Source organism: Typopeltis vanoorti, chromosome 13 (assembly GCF_054136105.1).
Source record: "Typopeltis vanoorti isolate ZY-2024b chromosome 13, IOZ_Tvanoo_1.0, whole genome shotgun sequence".
Taxonomy (NCBI): Eukaryota; Metazoa; Arthropoda; class Arachnida; order Uropygi; family Thelyphonidae; genus Typopeltis; species Typopeltis vanoorti.
Genome location: NC_143561.1, coordinates 84792501 through 84808663, shown reverse-complemented (window position 1 = coordinate 84808663; position 16163 = coordinate 84792501). Strand labels below are relative to the sequence as shown.

Below are 16163 nucleotides of genomic sequence, written 5' to 3'. Positions count from 1 at the left end.
ATGTGGTCGGTCACATTCGTCTCCAACCACTGTTTGTTGTATGATCTTCGCCTTGTGTTCAGGGGCTGAGTCCTGTTGAAGATCCACTACCTACGTGAAACAAGGTGTTGTTCAGGTGTTCGTAACACAGGTTCCAGTACGGTGTTTTGATACACTTTAGCAAAGATTTTCACCCTTTTCTCGCAGAAATGCAACTTGGATACCCTCCCTGATACATCAACCTCCATCAAACCATCACTGATGCAGGGTGATGACCTTTCTGAATCCTCGGTGCCACAGCACGTGCTGTGCGACCATCCGGGGCATATACCTGATCGTTTTGGCGGTTAAACAACTCTTCAGTGGTGAAAATCTTCCGATCTGTGAAGAGGATATTTCCGTGTCTGTTATTCATGTATTGCCGGTGAAGTGCCTTTGATTTTATTACCCTCTGCCCAGGGTGATAAAATAGGAAATGTCCAGTAGAGCGACGATAGCTCGCACTCCCAGGTCCTCGGTTAGTACACATGACATCGTTTACTGAGAAATTTTCATCTCTCCCGACATTACTTTTTGCGTTCTCACAGGATTACGGCGGAGGCGAGGATGCACAGCCCTCACAAGCTGTTGCATCCTAATGCAGCGCGCTCGACCTGTTCTTTGGCGGTCAGATACGTCTTCTGTATCATTATAACAGTTAATAGTTCGATACATAAACATCCGACTGATCTCGAGTGTTTTTAGCTTGTTAAAAATAACAGGTAGCTGCATTCTAGCCTTGTGATGTGCTGTTACAGCTACACGGTGGCTCAGTCAGTATAGACGAAGCCCTTTGGTCGGAAAAACCTAGGTTCAATTCCCGTTCATGACGTGTGGAACCTTTATCTGGTCTCTTTCGACTAAAGGTGAGGTAGCCGGCCTCATACCGTGGTAGAGGGATTTTTCACACGGAAACTCGGGTTTTTCGTCCCTTAGAACCGGCAAACCGGCCCGTGAAGACACACGGATCTACAGTCATAAAATACATACTTAATCCCTCACTATGAGAATTGATTCAGTTCTAAGGGCCAGTGGAGGAAAAGGGGGGGGGGTACCCCAGATGAAAAATAAATACAGCTACACGGCTCTCACAATCTTGCCACTACATGTTAACCCATACAGCTAGACCACTCTCTCTCTCTCTATCTCTCTACTGATAAACATGCGAATGTTGAATGGACGTAGCGCCACTAGCGAAACCGGGCGCGCGCAAATCTCTGGCCAGTGCGGGGTGTGCGGAATTTGTAACGGTATTTATGGTAAGACCGTGTATTTGTTATGGACTAAATGATAATACAGGCATTATTTATAATGCCTGGCCATTATGAAAAATGACAAACAAAATCGGGCGCTGTAATAAATTTCACGTTGTTTATCATAATTTATTACATTGACGGGTTAATACGCTATCATTTGGTCGGGCAAAGTGATAATAATACCTTTTTTGGCAGTATTAGAAGCGGTAGGGGTTGTGGAAGGAGAGATTCTTCGGATTTCTTTTTGTCGGGAGACGTGAAGGGATTCTGTCACTCAAATTTTTACAAAATCAGCGTCTTTGACAATGATAGAAAAAGTGAAAGAGTCAAAAACCAAAGTGACTTGGCCCATAACATATAAACATCATATACGGGTATTGTAATATGCATATGGCAATTTGATTAAAAATTACGTTCACACTGAAGAAATATTTCAGATATTGCACGATGCCCATATCACTATTGGCCATGGCGGCAGAAACCGTATGGAAAAAGAATTAAGTACGAAATCTAAAAATATTACAAGGGAGATGATCGTAATTTAGGTCAGGTTAGGTTACGATTTTTTTTTTTTTTTGAAAATTAAATTGCCCAAAGGAGATGCAGCTTTATTAATAACGTCTGGGGGGGGGGACAGGGCCCCTTGGTCCCCCTCTGGGTGCACCACTGCCGGGCATTTTGAATAATAATCTATTAGTCACTTTGAGATTTGAGAATACACACTACGCATCGCATACGACCTATGACTGACCATCAGCAATGATCACTAATTCAAAAGTAGTACAGAAACAGAAGACACGACACAACATAAATAAAAAAATGAATTTTAATAAGGAAAAGATTTTTGGAAAATTTTGTAGTGTTTTTTTTTCCTTTTTCTTTGGGGGGGCCAAGGGGACCTGCCCCTCCCCCCTCTGGGTGTGCCACTGATTCATTCGTCCATTTTTAATCGACTACTAATTATTCGATTATTGAATATCATTGGACCCCATAATCTGTTGGGCCCATTTTGAAGTCATTCTGAAGAAATGACTGGAACTCCAGTGTTTATATATGTATGCATATATACGTAGAAACTCTTGGATCAACAAGGAACACAGAATATTCTATATAGAAACTGAAGCCATTAAATTATCACTTGGATCGCCAAAAACGAAACTTTATTGTGAAGGTTATATGATCAATGTACACAGAAGATCGAGCGTAAGTCGTGATAAACCACACCCTGATAACCTCGTGTTGACTGGTTCGTGGGAAATTTGACTTCAAATACTAACTGGGACCTGATATACTAAAAATGAAATTAAAATACATGCAGTACTGTTTTTTTTTTTTTTTTCTTTCACCATGCCGTACTAGGGTCATGATGTTTTCGTCACGTCTCTCATTTGTTACTTCTGCAAATAGATAGTTGTCGTTCGTAATCCAATTTTATCAAGCACAGCTGTGAACTCTCACTGGTTAATTCTGATTATTTACTGTATTGAAAACATGCACAGATGTGAAGTTACCAAGATATTAACTGCTACGTCAGGTTACTTTAGCTATAAAATAATTTCAAACTTGGTTACCAATAACTAGTTTCTTTTTTCTTTAAAAATGGCAATTTTCTTTCATCTTTTTCTGGTGGTAGCCACTTTAAAAGTAGCAGTATGTCTATATTGTCCAACTAACTGTCAACGTCCATCATGTAGCTGTTTCAGCGAGAATACCCCAGACGAAATTCCATATGATCAGCTACCTCAGTTCATAATGCTAACTTTTGACGATGCCGTTACAATTACAAACTTCAAAACATACGAAGAACTGCTGAGCAGTAGAAGAAACAAGAATAACTGTAGAATTGGAGCAACGTTTTATGTAACCCATGAATATAATAATTACGAACTCATTCACGATCTCTATCGCAACGGCAGTGAAATTGCAGTGCACTCGATCAGGTTAGTGTAAAAGTGGACCTCTTTATTTTGAATGTTTAAAGCAATTTATTTTATTAAAATAGATAGAGAGGATAAAACATTTCGATATAAAATTGTCAATGTGTACAACAAAATTAAAAATTGTTAATAAGCCAGTCAACTATTTCGCTTATATCGAAGTACTATGATTATGCCTGCCGGCAAAATTTAGAATTACTCACTGGCAACTAGTCCATATCCCTTGGCAATGCGTATTATAACTTATAATAAAAAGGATTACAATCAAGATGCAGAAAACAAGTAAGAACACCTCAAAGTGAAGTTCAAGCTCTTTTCAGTTCAGGAGAGATAAACTGATCTTTCAATTAAATAGGTTTTTTTTTTTTTTTTAATCAGCAGCTAGACTACCACTCTCGCCTTTCACAAAAAAACACAAAAAAAAAACTTGTCGGCGGATGCTTTTTCCTGGAATATGAGCGGTTCTGCTCAGTGGTAGGGTGAGCCTGTCACTGAGTTGGACAATCTTTCGGTCACTCATAGAGTGGTCCGGGCGATCGCCTAATTTTTAGAAAGACCCTTTACTTAAACAGTGGCCTCTGACGAGAATCACCATTCGAAACAGCTGTCAGGCCGATGAAACCTTAAAAAATTGGACCAAATTATAAAGCGAATATATGGACGCCTGGGAAGCGTGCGTGTTTTCTAAGCTGGTCCGCGCTAGGACGACTCGCAAGTGCCGGCGGGCGTATTCCCGTAAGCTCTGGTCAAACTTATTTTTACGAAACTTTCATAGTTTCTACATTCGACCTTGAAATAATGATGGATCTAATACTCACTTGAATTTTATAATTTTTGTATCGCCGAACTGAAGCCGTCTGGCTCTTAATTTTAGTAAAAAGAACCTTGAGAATTTGCTTTTAGCGTTTTCACTGGACTCATTAAGTTACACGGATAGCCACATTGCAATATTTAGCGCCATGGTGTCGAAGTAATTTATTACTCTACGTGTTAGATCCAACAAAACATCTACATGATACGGGCATAAAAGTAGTGACAGATCCAGACCAGGTTTTGAGAAGAACAATCGACAAATATTATGGAAAACGTTTAAAATAATATATATATATATATATATATATATATATATGACTAAAGTTTATAACGCAGAACATTGGAATAAATTGATAACATTTATTTTAATTGAACACGACGTTTCATCCCAATTGCACAGGATTTCTTCATGTCTAAATATATAAAACTAGTAGACAAAACAGTAAGGACTAACAAAAGTAAAAATGTTTATGCAGTTATAGAAGAGACTGATGTTATTTTAAAAATATTTCTAACTGTTTACAACATTGTACGTATTTCCGCATTCACGTGAACATGTTTGATTAATGAAGACTACGATGTACTAAGACAAGTTAATATTTGGGTTAATTTATTTATATGTATGGAGCTTCCTCCCTTTTCTTCCCCGTTCCTATTGGGGCGAGTTGAGCCCCCTCATGGAAGGCTTAAGTATTTATGACTGTAGGTAAGTGTGTGTTCACGGGGCCGGTTTGCGGGATGAAAAACGCCAGATAAACTGGTAGGAAAAACCATGCTGTTCACACCCAAGACCGGCTAACTTGGCTATGGCTGAGGAAGATCCTTAAGCTCCTCACATCGTCGACGAGAGTCGAACCTAGGACACTCCTTCCTCCGGCATATGGTTGCGAAGCGCAAAGCCACTAGGCTAACCGCGCAGACACTTGGGTTAATATTTAGATGTTTAAGATCTAATGCTATTTCCAAAGACTCCCATATTTTTCTTTCTGTTGCATCATAGCAATGGTGTAATAGTTCCGTATCCCATAAAATATGATGTTTCATTTGCGAAACGTCTTGCGGGTCAGCTGAAGAGAGCAGGTCTGATGACAAAGCTGAGAATTAAATAGGCATTTTTTCTAGCATTTTTATGTGCTAGAAAGCTACAAACACGATGCTTACTTTGCATGTAGTTAGTTTGTGGCCAGTATAAAATTTATTTACCTCAGAATATGTAATGCTTCCGCCTTACATATTCTTAGGCAGAATATACAGCAAAGCTGTATATTCTGCCTAAGAATGTATATTCTGTATATTCTGCCTAAACTGGAGCTTCAGCACACGTAACAGGCTAATAAGCAATTTGAGACAACAAAATGCGAGAGTTTTGGCAAACACCAAACGACAATATATTATAAAAGTCGTGCACGATGCATTACTGTATCGTACTAAATCAAGGAAACAGTATAAAAATAATTTAATGACAATATTTTTCGGCTGGCAGCAGGAATCTGCAACGACCAATTTGCCACTCGGAAGAAGCAACCTATTATTGACCATGGAATCATCCATCACGTCATATCTTTCTTTAAAAAAAATGTTATGTAGAGAGATGATATAAGGGATAGCTAACCAGTTCAACAGTGTAGGTGAGCAAATATGAACTGTTCATCGTTCCCTATCACATGCCAAAAATATTCAGTATTTACATTTACGTATTTTAACGTGATTTGACTTTTAAGCTTTAATTGTTATAAAAAAATATTAACATATAATATAGGATGTAGTGTAAAAACACTTTTCAGTGCTGAACAAAAGATAGAATATTTCAGCAAAATAAATATACAGCAATCACTCAATTAATGCGCCCCCGATTAGTGCGTCATTTTTTTTCGATACCCAAATTCGATTAGTGCGCCTATATACATCTTAAAAATAAATGTTACAGATTTTTAAAAATTTTCGATCTATACATTTTTTATGGCTAACTATTTTAAAAAATCACTCACCAGGATGAAATAATTTAGTTACCGATTTGAAACATTTTACAGAGTTATTTTTTAATGGCATACTACACTATTTCCATGTACGCTATGTTCCAAATTTACCGCTAAAATTTATATCGTCTGCTTTATATAGCATTTTTCTGATCATATCACGTGCAATTGTTTTCCTTACTTTTTTATTTTAAATTATTTTCCTAACCTTTAATCACAAGTAAAAGAATTAGTGAGCAAAAAATAGAAGTGTGAAAATGATTCGAAAAGTAATCTGATTGGAAGAAAAATGAACAAAGCGAGTCCAGAGCAGAGATAGGACAAGAACACAAAAATGGGTGAATCAACTGCTGAATACAAAGAGAAAGTTGAGGCTGATTCAAGTTCATCATGCATGCACTGAAAATCAAAGTATTATAATGATTGAATTAGAGAGAATTCTTTTTACATGGAATCGAAGATTGTAACCAAAAACGGATCCCGCAAAACACTGGCTTTATTAAATCAAAAGTCTCTTTGTAACCTGGAAAGAAAGGACTATCAATGATGGAAAAGAAGAATTCCACGTTAGTGCTGGGTGATTTGAGCGTTTCAAAAAGAGAAATAGCCTACATAATGTTCTAATCACAGGCGAAGCTGCAAGTGCAGATAAGGAGATATCCAGAGATTTTGACGAAAATTGTGTAAGAAGGGGGACTATTGTGATCAACAAATATTTAATGTCGATGAAACCGGCCTTTTTTTGGAAGCGAATGCCTTCCAAGACTTTTCTAGCCAAATGAGAGAAATCTCAGCCTGGTTATAAAGTCGCAAAGTCCAATGAAATTACTGCTAGCAATATGCGAGCCGTTAGGAAGCACATTGTGCAAATGATTTTAGAGGCTTTTCAAATGAATCTAAATTAATTACATCTCATTCTGAGAAGTTGAGTGATTCCGAACTGCTAAATTTAGATGCACAGCGGGAAGGTCCTGAAGAATATGAAGAAAATTTAATCACTGACAAGCCCAAAGAGGTTTCACAGAAATAATTTGAAAATAGTTTTCGTACAATCGAAGTTTTTAAGCAGCAATGCTTAGAGACCGACCCTGGTGAAGAGAGAAGCAGTAAAATTTGCAGAAGAGGCAACAGGGCCATACCATCAGTTGTATGAAAAAAAAGAAACAGAATGCCCGCCAAACTACGTTAGCTCAATTCTCTGTTAAGAAGTAGAATAATAAATTTATATTCTGAATATGTTTTATTGTCTTTCAGCTTCATGGTTTTCCTTTAACTAGGCCCTGAGACATACAATTAGGGTATGTCTCATTTATAAAAACAACTTAAGGGTCAAAAAAGAAATCTGAGGAACGAATTATACATTTTCCCATAGGTTATTATATTCGATTAGTGAGTTTTCGATTAATGCGCCTGTTTTAAAGAACGCACTAGGCGCACTAATCGAGGGATTGCTGTATCGTGCATCGGTAAAAGTTAGGTTGACCCACTAGGCCAGGGGTTGCCAAAGTCATTTGCCCGTCGACCCCCTTCAAGCGTTTCTTGACTTTTTATCAACCCCTATATTTTACTATTACGTAATTATAATAGGACAAGCAAAAAAAGACGCTTATGTGAGTTTTTAGATTGTTTATTTTATAGTTACAGGGTTTGTTGTATGTATAATATAGTATATATTATTATATTACTATTACTACTACTATTACTATCACTAGTAATATCACTGGTATTACTAGTGATATTAATAAACTACTGGTATTACTACCAGCGCTGCTCAACTCTTCAACATAGAGAAGTTTAGTTCGTGAATGAATAACGATTGAATTATAATATGTATGTTGATGAATTTTAGAACATTAACGCTCACTTGTATGTCGATACGCAAAAATGAGACTGGGATCGAATACTTTTATCAGTAAATAAGAACCACGCACGTGTTGCAATCTCGCTCCCACTGCGCCGGCCGGCAGGAACCACCACATCCGTTTATTGGTAAATACGTCATTTTGGCATACTTGATTGGCCTCAGTAACTATTTTCATGACTTACTCCATCTTACAGGTCCTATTCATGGACCTGTAAGATAGAGGTACTGATCCCACGATTCACTCTTAATTGCGTTGTCATTACCTCCCTGTCTTTTGTCATGGAGGTAATCCAAGTTAACTGAATTAAATATTACCCATACAATGATGTCTTATATTTTTCTGTCGACCCCCAAACGATCCCTGAGCCCGAATCGACCCCTAACAATGTCATATCGATCCCAGGGGGGTCGATATCGACCCCTTTGGCGACCACTGCATTAGGCTCTTCTGTGGTGCAGTTGCAAGAACGACGCAGCGTTGGTCCTTCGGTCCAGCGTAGTTTTTCGTAAAACCAGAGAGTTTTACGAAAAACTCAAGTTTTTCATGTCGCAGAATAAGTCCACTAGTTTCTCTCTGCAGTCACTGTTTCCTTATATTCTTACACACCAATAAAGGTTATTGTACAACTAATATTATGTATTTGACGAAAAGCAAAACAACAACAACAAAAAAAAACTACAAATAATGGGAACATTTTAAACAAAATAAGAAAAACAAACATCCAAATTATATTTATAAAAAAAAATGAAAATTAATTACTCGTACTATATAATGATAATCTAATTTGGCAATGCTGAATATGTCGGTATTGTTATGTGTATAGAAATAAACATGGAGGAAAAAATAAAAAGATGTGAGAAAATGAATGGTTAGGGGAAGAAGATATGCTCTGTGAATGTGCACAGATATGATTAATCTATAAGTAGGGCTGGTGAATTTCGTAGTATCGGATTTGGTCACAATAGAGGTGAATACTCAATACTGTATATGGTTTATCTGTTCATTTTTTAACAACTTCCAGTACAGATTTATTCTAAGCTTTTTTATTTTATTTTCCTTCTCCCACTGGGCAAGTATCCAAAATTCTGAGTTAGACTGCGAAGCACGTTGCAACTCGAACCTCTCTCTCTGTTGAGGCTATGTGCATTAGTGAACTTATAAATACAAGATTCAAAATGACTTGGCAGAACTGTCAATGGAGTATGAAGACATTCTGACTTTCTTTCAATTTTATATGCTTCAACCGCATTTCCTAACATAGCACTGTGATTATATAGCGTATCTTGGCTGCCAAACACGGCACAAAAGAGTTATAAAAAAAAAAAAGCTAAAAAGAAAGTTTCATTATTATCTCGTTCTACGACAAAAATAATATTTTTATTTTATTGCAATTATATTTTCTAATTCCTCTCTATACTTTTGTATAAAAATTAGTTTCATTATTTAATTAAATAATTTTGTATTCTGTAATAATACCTTTCACTGCACGCATTTTAAATCCCTAATGCACATTTTGTGTCCAGCTAAGCGTTAAAATAGAGACTTCTCTAGCACTGAGGAAAAAAAAAAAAAAAAAACACCTTCCATAGCGAACTCAAGCGATAAATGTGCACTGAATACCTACCAGATACTCCGTTTTCAGGTTTATTCCATCACAAACATAACACTTTGAAAAAAATTTTATCTGTACATCCCAGGTATAAGTCGGAGTTAAAATTTGTGGAGTTCGTACTGCAGTCGTTCTAGATGGATTTCTGTTTTATTGGTGAAAAGATGACAGTAATACTAAAACCTGATATGATAAGCATATCCGAAGTGTGCAGTCCCGCGACTCACTAAAGTGACCTTTTGAATGAGTGAAGATTAACCCCTTCAATATTTCAAACAATACCTTTGTAACTATGAGGTATATATGCTCAAGTTGTCGCTGCAGTAGGCTACCTAAAAATTAAATAAAAAAAATTAAAACAGATCCTTAAAGACTGTATTTCCTTCTTTATTATTCTTGATTCCTTAGGATTTAACTTCTTGGGCTGAGAGCTGTTTGATGCTTTTTCTATTCATCCGGAATGTATACAGTAGCTCTTGTTGAAAGTTATGTATCTAATATCTATTTTGCTGTCGATTTTAAGTTAATCGTAATTAGAACAAAAGTGGTTACAGGACTTAGTCTGGATGATTGGATTATTTAAAAGATGAATAAAATATACATTTATCAACAAGTTTCTTAACGCAGATATCGGTATACGCTACGAAACTAAACGTTATTAAATCAACCACTGTAGTATGAATAAGGAGCTTCTCGGCCCACTGCGCCTACTTCGGTCATGATCCTGAAACAACAAACTACATTAACTTAAAACGCTAAAGTTCGATATTCCATTATGTACATTTTTTTAATTCCAGTGAACACGTTACAATGTCATAGATCATGGCCCTATATTTATTAATCAATATTTGTTAAGAGATGTTTTGAATTTCCAAAAAACTGAAAATTCCAAGAAACTGAGCTAGTCCCCGACATTTTACAAGATGATAAATATTTTCTGATACATCACGACAAGAATTATTCACAACCCGACACACCTAAAAAAACAAACGTATGAAACGTATGGGAGAAACATATTTCTCCCATCCTATTTGCGAACTATTTCTTTTAACAAAAGATAAAGTTCGCAAATAGGATGAGAGAAAAAGATGAAACAATTCTTTCTTTTTTCCTCCTTCTATTTGCGAAGTAGTAATGGAAGTAAACACTTTCGACGCTAGTGTCCAAAACCTAAGGACGAACTACATTTTTACTGTATATGAAAAAATGTTCATGACTACAGCCAAATATGGATATAATTAATTGTCAGCATACTAATAAATTATATTACACAAAAAATGTGTTATAAAATTCGCACAAGTTAAATTGCTATACGTTTTTGGTAAAAGTTACAAATTTCCTAAAGATGTAATTAAGGAATTAATGTACAGTGCTTACAGAAAACTATGCGGAGACACATTTTAGTATGGAATACAGTATGTCCACCCCCAACTGCAATGCAGCTCTCACAACGTCCTACCATGCTTAACACCGCTGCTGGAAATGGGGATTGAGATGTGGGTAGCGTGCTGGCCACTCGATTCGATTAATATCCTCGGTCTCCAGAAGTATCTCTCCAAAAGTACGATGCGGTATGGCATTGCCATCCATAAAGAAATGAATTCTTCGCCTGCAGCGCCATGGAACAATCGAACATGATGTTGAAGAATATCGTTCTTCGTTGCAATATCGTTTCACCAGCCATAGTTCCCTTTTTCCAGCACTTGTAGTTCGGTACGTCCATTAAGAATAATGCATTCCCACACCGTGATCCCATCCCGCCGTATCTATCCCTTTCAAAAACATTCTCGTGATGGTATGCGGTACCACTTTCACGCCAGATCAAGTGTCGTCTAGAATTGGAGGAAAGGCTAAAACTACTCTCATTCCTAAGGAGTACATTAGCCGATTGGTGTCTTGCCCAATTTTTATAGACACAACACCACTGAAAATGTGTTCTACGATGAGCTGCGGATAAAGAGACAGACTACCAGCCTTCAGGCGTACTTGTCGCAGACGTCTTGTCACAGTTTCTCGAAATATCCGCGTACCTGTGCTTGAATAGAGCCGACTTGCAAGCTGACCTGCCGTAGTGCGTCGATTACGTTTTGCTGTTATAATCAAAAATCTGTCTTCATGCTACGTGATAGAGCAAGGGTGACCGTTTAGCTAACGTCTGGAACACATTCCATTAATTTGAAACGCTGCATAGAGCCTGGATACAACGCTGCGTGTGATTCCAAACTATCTGGCAATATCAATAATTCTGCGACCTTTTTCAAGCTTTCCAATCATTCTTCCTCACGTGAAATCATCCACATGATGTCTATGAGACATTACAAGACATCGACGTTTGCAACTTTATTCCTTCAAGAAAAGAGCTTTCTTCAAACACAATTCGCTTAGCGCAGCTTTTTGCCTTTTATCCTGTTGAATACTACCACGTGTTCCCCTTGAGCGCAATTCGAAAAATTTGACTGTGAACTCGCTTTCTACTCGAAATCGTCAGTTATACAAATTGCCACAAGCTGATTCGTCTGAATTTGCCGTTGCAATCTTCAGGAATAGTGTTCGTCCTTAGGTTTTGGACGCAAGTGTATAAAAACTCATGGTGTGCAATCAAAAATTGCTCTGACTTGTGAGAAGAGGATGAATCTAAGAATGATAGACATGCTTTTAATCGACTAGTACATAAAAAGTAAATTAAATTTTCTTCCATAAAATATTTATTCGAAGAATTTAAAATAGATTAGTTGTAACGACAGTATTTGGTAGATGTATCATATTCTGATACTAGCTTCGAACGTAAAATTGATTAATTGTGAGACTGTGTAAACTCCGTTCGTAATGGCAATGACCTTTGGAAAACTTGGGTTTGAATCCCGCCTAGGAGATGAAAGATCCTTTATAAGGACTGTTCAAATGAAAGTGAGTTAGCTAGTCTGTCTCGTACGAAAGTAGTAGGGTTTTTACTCTCATGGAAACTGAGCTTCTTCAACTTGCATGACAGGAAAACCAACTGGAACAGAAACATTAGCAGGCATTCATCGGTTTCATAATGCTACTTTTGGATTAATTCTAAACCAAACCTACGTGATTGATTCGGATTGTAAAAGTTAAGTGCAATTCTCAGAAATGTTGTTTCCTTTTAAAATAGGTCTTATTAATTCTGTGTTCGCCTTAGCTATTGACGTGGCGGAAAAAAATGGCACATCCATTCAAGTAATGTTTCCCCAGTTCCAATATAGGAATTGGGGAAAGATAGTGTGATTTAGTGATTTCGAAAGATACAATTTGATATATTAGCTAACTGAATTTAAAGCATTTATGTATCTTCAGAAAATATCAATATCATATTATGTAAAAAAAAAAAAAAAACATTCTACTCGTATAATTAAATATACGAAATTGTACGTGAACTGTAAGTAATCCTAAACCAATCTTGTTTCAAAATGGATTGTTGATTTTGAACTCGGCAAGAGATGACACTTCAGATTAGTTTTCAGAGTTTGGAAACTAAAATTAAAGAAACATTTAAATTTAAATATCTCTTTGATGTTCCAAGAACATGAAAGGCTATACGATTCAAATTGTTCCTTTATTTGTAACTTCGATTTTTATTTTCATCTCTTGGTATGCAAAACATAAAAATATTGTAAAGGAAACAGACTTAGGCCATTTTTGCAATACTTTATCATATGGTTTCCAAATTTTGGGACCCTCGCTCTCTCTCTCTTTCAAGCCCTTTCACTGCCTGCTAACGACTCTAAAGCAAAAACCAGGCGTTTCAAATATAGTAAGCTTTAGTGATTAATAGATTTTCATATCATATAGTAACTATATTTTGTTTATTCATACTACTGTTAAAATTTATTTTATTTGATTAAATTTCCAGTCACTTATCCAGCACCGAGCGGTGGAAGACTGCTACGGAAGATACATGGCGTCGAGAGACTGCAGGAATGCGAAATATTTTAAGTTCACTGGCCAATATTCCCAAGGAAAATATAACAGGTCACCGCGCGCCGTTTCTTCAGACTGCTGGCGATGTCACTTTTCGTGTTCTCCATGACGAACAATTTACTTACGACTCTTCCATGCCAACTCTTTCTTATATGGATCCACCTGCTTGGCCGTATACACTTGATGAAGGATACCAACAAGATTGCCAAATCAGCCCTTGTCCAACTGATGTTTATCCCGGATTATGGATGGTACCCATGGTAAACTGGGAAAAAATTAGTTATATTAATGGTCAAGCATTCACTTTTCGCTGTTCAATGATGGATGCTTGTACTCCCTATCCAACCAATGAACAAGAGACATTTGACTACATGCAATCCAATTTCAAACGTCATTACTACACAAACAGAGCACCATTCCCTGTATTTTTACACGAGGCCTGGCTGAGAGACCCTGAGAGAAAAAATGGTTATATGAAGTTTGTTGACTGGGCATTAACTCAAGATAAAGTGTACGCCGTTACAGTTCAAGAAGTCATAAATTTTATGCGCCATCCTGTAAAAGAATCCCAGTATATTCAAAAGCATTGTGTGGACAAACCTGCAGCTAAGAAATGCAGGAGTACTAATTGCCATTTCAAAAATGTCCCGTTTGAAGGTGATCGTTACGTCAACCTTTGTGGTACTTGCCCTAAGCAATATCCATGGTTAGACAATGCTCTGAACATGTAATATTATTTTATGGGAATTAATTAATTTTGTATTCTTTCAAGTCGAAATTTATTACTTTCAATATAGACATCTATCTGTAACATGATTATATCATACTTGTTGCTACAAAAGAATAAATCACAGAAAATTATACCACCCCCCCACACACATTTTTTTGCAAAAGAAAAAAAAACATACATATTTATGCTTAATAAACAGTGTTATGTACTTAATTTGTGTTCTTATTCCAAAAACTTTATCACTATGAAGTAAAAATATCAGTAAATATTTTTATATATTTTTTTTAATTTTTTCTTCATATCCTTTTAATTTGTAATTTTTTTCTGCTAGCAAAAAATGAGTAACAGCACGTATTGTTTTAAAAAAGTGATACTGCATGTGGAAAATCAAACAGTAGCACTTTTTGCTTGATAGTGCACTTATTTAAAATTTTCCAAAAACCATTTTATAAAATTCGTGTTAATAATATTAACACGAATTTTAACACGAATTATAAAAATTCGTGTTAAAAATTCGTTTTCTTAAACTTCTAAAAAAAAACTTTTCATAAGAACGGAAAATATCCAAAAATCTATATCTATAGTTATATATCGATTGCATTTTTATATCCCAGCCACTTAAAAATGTTTTTTTATTATGAGAGAAGTTTAATTAATCAAATTTGCTTAGTTAGTTTGATTGATTTTCTTAACTATTTCTTGGTTGATATTTACTATCTAAGATTGGAATGTCCGCCGGTTAACCGATGTCGTCTGCTACTGTATTCTCGTCAGTTATTAAGGCGCCACTGCATGCCTTGCGTTATCCAAACTACTTCGCTATTCCTAAAAATGAACTTTAGCCTTTTTAGATACTACAACAGGCTAGCATATTATTATAGTTTGATACCAGAACTAATTTTTATTTTTATTATATATTTAGAAAAGTCTAAATAAAGTTTAAGGAGTTGAAGTCCTAATTGATTAAGATGTAAACACGCTGATGTTAGACGATACTAGAGTGCTCGTAGTAATAGTAATATGCAGTGCCGAGACATTTCGGGAAATAGATATCAGGTTTTTACTAATCTATTGTAGTGTTACTCTCGCGAGATGATCCTGCAAGATACAACACCCCAGCATTGCCAGCCTGAAGGTGGATTTGCAGTGAGCAGTGGCAGCGTTTCAGTTAGATGTTGTGCGTGCCACCATCGATATGTGGCCTCACAGACTTCGAGCGTGTGTGAAGGCAAAAAGGGTTCTATGATATCAGCATAAATTGTAGAATTGACGTTACCAGCAGGTCTTCTACTATAACTCAGACGTGTGTTGAAGTGAACGTCTCGGTTGAACTATGTAAATATCGGTTTTGGATTATTAGTCCCGATTTTTGAATGTACCTAGTCTAGCTATAAATATTGTTGCAACTTGAACAGCGCATAACCCTTTAATCTATCAGTAAATCGTTTACAGAACATACAAACCACATGTATAACGTGCATATAGCAGCATTCAATGTTCGAAATGTCCCCCTTTTTGCCTTCGCGCACACCCGAAGTCTGTGAGGCCACATATTGATGGCGGCACGCACATCCAAAGAAAACGTTGCTCACTCCGAATCCACCTTCAGGCTGGCAATGCTGGGGTATTCTTTCTTGCACGCTACTCTCTCAAGCTCCGATCACAATCTAAAATCCAACGGATTCAGATCAGGACTTTCAGACGGGCAATCAGATGGCAATATGGGATCGGGCACATTCGCCTCCAACTACTGTTGAATGGTCCTCGCCTCGTGTGCAGGGGCTGTCCTGTTAGAAGGTCCACTGCCTACCGTGAAACAAGGTGTTGTTCAGGTAACACAGGTTCAAGCAAGGTGTCTTGATATACTTTGGCGGAGGTTTTGACCCTTTTCTCAGAGAAATGCAACTTGGATCCCCCCCCCCCCAACGCGTCACCATCCACCAAACCATCACTGATGCAGGGTGATGACTACTCTGAATCCTGGGTGCTATGGCACATGCTGTGCGACCCCGGATGG

The 16163-nt window shown here is 36.9% G+C and overlaps 1 pseudogene across 1 annotated transcript; it reads left to right on the top strand.

Moving 5' to 3' along the window:
* The first annotated feature begins 2873 nt into the window (after window positions 1-2873).
* Window positions 2874-14359, top strand: LOC150100326 (chitin deacetylase 8 pseudogene; annotated as a pseudogene). The gene is made up of 2 exons (XR_016549245.1): window positions 2874-3214; window positions 13349-14359. The product of XR_016549245.1 is annotated as a chitin deacetylase 8 pseudogene (transcript).
* Window positions 14360-16163: the final 1804 nt, after the last annotated feature.